This window comes from Lycium barbarum, chromosome 6 (assembly GCF_019175385.1).
Source record: "Lycium barbarum isolate Lr01 chromosome 6, ASM1917538v2, whole genome shotgun sequence".
In the NCBI taxonomy this organism is placed as follows: Eukaryota; Viridiplantae; Streptophyta; class Magnoliopsida; order Solanales; family Solanaceae; genus Lycium; species Lycium barbarum.
The window spans coordinates 65,104,285-65,110,284 of NC_083342.1; positions in this window are offsets into that span (position 1 = coordinate 65,104,285).

The following is a 6,000-nucleotide window of genomic DNA, read 5'->3' on the forward strand; positions in this document are numbered from 1 at the left end:
CTTAACTCATATTTTTCTACCGAAATTTCGGCAGCACCTCCCCTATACATATAGCACCCCCGAGAATTTAACTCGGCCAAAACAATCAACAACAACCCAACAACAACATCAACAACAACAACAATCACACTAAACACAATATAACACAACTAGCTATGTTTCCAACACAATGTCATAACCTTCACTTGAACCTTAATTTCCAAACTAATCTCAATGGTTTCACATTCATCATCAATCTAGAGCATCACAACATAATTTAGAAGCATTTCATATCGTTTCCTCAAATTATACACACGATATACATAATATACAAACTTTCCGCCAAAGTCATAATTCATCCAAAACTTCTAATCTTTGGCATACATATTCATAACATGTTTCCATCTTCCAAACGCATCAATGATCATCATAATTTGTACCCTAACAACTTCATTTTCATAATGTCATAAAATCGTACTAAAACGACATAAGCTTCTACATTCCATTTCAATGCAAACTTATATCATTTTATCTTCATTTACATTGCAAGCATCACAACAACACAACTACCACATTAAACAAAATTAATTCATTGGCATCCTACCAACACCATACCACACGGCCAAACACCTATTTTTCAACTTCAACCAAATTTATTCAACTTTCATTTCCAATGTGAATTCCACCATAACCACAACTAAAATACAACAAAAAAATTCAACACATTATAGGTATACACATACATGTACACACGGCTACATGCATATATATATATACCCACTTGGTAAACTTCCATATTTCCATAGTTTCTACTCATTTCTACATACTACAACACAAACAAGACTTCATAACACAATAAATAGGGATGAATTCTTACCTTTCTCTCCAATCTTCTTTACTCAAACATGTTGTCATATTGAAGAAACAAGTGCTCTATTCTCTCAAACAATTGCACCAAGTTGTAGAGGACACTCAATTTAGTATAAATACCACAAGAAAACAATTTTGGAAGCAAGATTTTAGGGGGGTAAAATGGGAGGGGCTGGCCAAAACCCCTCCTCACTTGCTCTTTCTTGTTCTCTTGTTTTTCTCCTTCTATTCTTTCTCTTTGTTTTTCTTGAATCTTCCATTCTATTTAAGCCAATTAATCACATGTGAATTTAATTAATTCCCATGGGCTTGGACCACCCTATATGGCCGGCCACCCTTGGCTTTGGGCCTTAATTTAGTTAAAAAATTTCCAAGCCCAATTGGTCAAAATTCTTATTTTGTAATTCCCGAAACTAATTCCCAAAATTCCAATTTTTCCCTTGGCCTTCCTCCGCATTTCCACATCAATACTTTTTCATGAACAACACACACATATATTAATTCAAATCAACATATGACCTTATTCCTTTCAAATCAAAATTATTTCGAATTTTCCCGAATACACGAAAATACAGGATATAACAGGATAACACACTTGAACTCACATTTTATGTTTGGAAAACCAAATGGGTATCTCAAAAAGATGACGAAAACAATAATTTCACCAAGAATAACAAGAAAACAACCAACTTCAAACACAAATGAAACACGAAAAACTCACAACAACATTCAATTTCAATACAACAACAACATTCAACTTCAATACAAAACCCTAAAATAAAGTTAACATCCTAAACCTTGAAAACTAATATTGAACAATAAATAAAGTTAACAAATTTACTTATTAAACTACAATTATAAAAAGTAATAAAACTAATAATGATAAAATTAGATTGAAAAAAAAAGATAAAAGAACTTACCTTTGCACTGTTTTGCAGGCGGCGATGGCGGCACTGGGGAGCGGGGTGGTGGTGCAGACTGGGAGTGGGGCGGTGGTGTGGTGCTGGGATTTGGGGTAAGAGTTAGAGAGAGAAAAGAGATAGAGAAAGAAGGAAAAGATCGGAGAAGGAGGAGCCTAATCTGGTCTCATATGATTTAATATTTTCAACCTCCTGAGGTCAAATATTTTAAGTCATGTTTGACCAACATTGACTAGAAATTTCGACCTCATGAGGTCGAAATATTAATTTTTTTTCAAATTTCGACAACATAAGGTCGCTAATTCTAATTTTTTGGGTGAAAATCATTCCCCCCCCCCCCCCCCCCCCCCGAACTTTGCTTTAAAGATCAAACTACCCCCAACTTTCAACAATAGATATCTCCCCCCCCCCCCCCCCTCCTTTAGCAATATCCAGTCATTGACCAGTAGCTTTAAAATATTGACCAATCACTAGAAAGGCAAAACGTAATTTCCTTGGTCTTCTAATTAATATTGCCCTTCAAATTTCACTGTGCAATCTCTCTGCCAAATTACGTCATGCTCTTCAGCACATCACCAAACACTCAGGTTCACTTTGTTCTTAGATTAAGTAGGTTTATTCTTTTTTCCATCTAATGCTTGTCTATTAGGATTAAGGGGAGGATTTGGTCAACATACCATTGGTGGTTGTTGTTACTGGGGACACCATGTTATCCTTAAATGATGTGCACATATATGTTGAGTTAATAGAATGATATCTTTATTAAATTTGGACTGATAGTTTATAGATATTGTTAATAACTTATCAAAGAGTATGATCATGAAAATCAGATACTAGAACTGTATTAATTAGAACACGGATGAGAATGCAGTTCACCAAGCAGGAGATACAGTTGCAACACTGCAATCTCCGAGAATTGCAGTATTACCAAAATAGCTGCACAAATAGCATTCCACAAGCATATAACTATTACTTTTCAATACTCAAATAGGTGACCCACAGACACAGCTGCAAAATCAATCTTTTTCCTCAACAAAGACGCATTACCGCTACCATAGCTAACATGAATCATGGCAAATGCATACAATTTATGCATTCAATGAAACATAAAGCTTATCCGCAAACAAATCATAATCGGCTCTGAAATCTGACTCAAATTGTTTCGCAATCCATCTTGAAGTTGCTTCATGACCTTTCATATCTTGGAGGCATATGTATGGACCACTTAATGTTTTAATCTTGTAAGTTATGCCATCGCCATAAGGGAAGCACAGATCTTCCAATCACATCTTTTATCTTCACAAATAGCAATAAACCTTCTCTTCTCATTCTTTATCTTTTCAATAGGAAAACCCTCTTGACGGATAAATTCTTCCATAACTTCTCTAATATGAGTCACATTATTAAATATTTGCCCCACTTTAAGTACAACTATCTCTTTCTTCAGTTTATCATCATAGATATATTTGAAAACCTCACCCTGTATTTTGTCACTTACGTTTGCCATTGGGTGATCAATTGCTTCATCATCATCACTAACACCTTCAAATACTCCATTTTCATGACATTCATAATTAGATAAACCATCATCGATATTTTTGTCATCTGAGTGAGCCTGCATATTCTCAATCACATTTTCATCTTCTTCATCGTCGGTCCACTGAAAAATTTCACCCTCAGCTTCATCAAGGATTTCATTCATTATAGTCAAATTTATGTGAACCTCTCTCTTTCCCAAATCCTTGTACATATTAAACAACATGTTTAAATCAACATCATTATCCAGTTTTATTAGAACACCAGTATTTGGATGAGTAGCTTCTAAACAAGTAGTTTTTTCCAACCAAGTAGAAGGACCTCCTGTTAAAGCATTATAAGCATCTTCTAGCAAATCCGAAATCCTATAACAATTATCATCCACATGAAAGACCTGATAGCACTTATCAAGACAAGGTAACGATAATGTGAATAACATCCCTGAAATAACACCAATTTAGATTAAGTGTAAGTTTGGTGTATCTTTTAAGGCAAAAAAAAAAATTATGTCTATGATAAAAAGGAAAGCTCCTACATTGTGCAAAACCAGGAAATCGAAAACAATTTTTTAAGTACACTTAATTAATATGTCACTTTCAAAATACAAAAGATGTAGTAGTCATGCTCCAGAAAATGACTAGCAAAATACAAAATCATATAAAATATGTAGTAGTCATGCTCCAGAACACAATGAAAAAATAGTTAGTAATCGAAAAGGCAAAACACAATGACAAAGTATGATTTTGTATCTGATAGTTCGTAATCGAAAAGGTAAAACACAAGGACAAAACAACTGGAGGCAAAAGAGTGAAGCTTGTCGAGATTGCTTACCTTCACTTTGCGCGGGTGAAGGTGAGCATAGTAGGTTATTGATCATTCTTCTCCAAACAACAAGAAATTGCACTGTAAAATTTGAAGGGTAGTATTTGTCACGACCCAACCCGAGGGCCATGACGGGCACCTGGAGCTAACCTACCGAGCACCTCAGAACATGCATCGCATAATTATTTCTTAGTGGACCACAAAGATAGCTCATGGGAATCATAATCTGTAAGGGAATATGTCACAACATAACGGCATATCTCTATATATTTATCAACAACTATGCCCATAATCACAAGCCGACAAGGCTGTTAAAATACTATACAACAATATGAACTGATAAGGTTATGGAACATCTAGCTATATACGTCTGTCTACCAGCCTCTATATAGAATACAGGAATCCATAAAGACAGGCAGGACTCCGCCATGCCCAAGTATATACACAAAAAGAGTAGTACCAATAAACTGCAGCTCCGAAGCAAATGGAGCGCTTCTGAGACTCCGCTGATGAAGCTCCTAGGAGTTGAATTCATCTCCCTGTCTACCTGCGGGCATGAGCGCAACATCCACAAGAAAGGACGTCAGTAAGAGCAATGTACTGAGTATGTAAGGCATGAATAATAACGTAACAAGAGATATGGAACATAACATGGAATAAAGAGATAATATGTACATCTGTTTGCCTCTTAAGGCGGATACCATGCATACTTAGCCTTTTTAAAGAAAACATTTTTTATACATATAAAACATAATAGTGTTGCGAAACATACAACCCAATCTATATATCATATCATCATTATGTATGCCACCGCGGAACGAATGGCCCAATCCATTTATCCATATATCCCGCATCCGGGCATCCCGTGTCCGAGACGATATCATAGTGCACCAGCTGATCAGGTGGTTATGCGTATATAACGCCTCGCCCTTTTCCCATATCCCATATATACATATATAACATAGATATATAATATAAGTAGCATGCATAAGAGCCTAAATAGAAGCTACTACTTTATCGGAGTGACGTAAGGTCGGTAACCTCCGATTTATATTATAAAACAATCATCATCGCTATATCTCACCTTGAAGGAACAAGTAACTTAAGGTGAGATCAACAGCAATGAATAAAATCAACAAAATCATGAAATAAATTCTATAATCTCATAATAGCATCAAAACTATAAGATTTGGAATCTCTAGAAATAGGATAATCCTCATCACCATTATCATCATTGATAACATTTATCTTTCACATCATAAAAACCTTGAGTATCATGAATTGCTAGAATTTTTGTCACGACCCATTTTTCTCAGGCCATGCGGAACTTACCTTCCCACCTCGGTAAGCGAACTCTCATCCCAACAACGAACTAATACATAAATTGAAGAAAGTTAAGTAGTGGAAGACAATAAAAACGTAAGTCTCACTATATATATAGATAGATAGTAGTAAAAAGTGCGGAAGACAACAAATACCCCCAGGGTCTAGTCTGAATAATACAAGAGCTTCTAAGAAGAATAATACAGTCCGGAAGCACTAATACATAATGTCTATGTCTCTGGAATAAAATTAAGACATGTTATAGAAAAGTCTTCAAGGTCAGCTTACACCATGCTCACCCTGGAAACTCGAGCGGGAGCTGAAGAGTCGATCAGCCACGGGTCAGAGAAGTAGATCCGACCTGGTACTACGCATTCATAAAAGAATGCAGCAAGTGTAGGTCAGTACAAACAACAGTACTGGTAGGCATCATCGGCTGACTAAGCATAGTTAACACAATTCAGAAAATAAAGCAGATAAGCAAATAAACCAACCAAGCATGAGACAATATAATCCGAGTATCCGTCATCACCTATGTAAGCATCTAAAC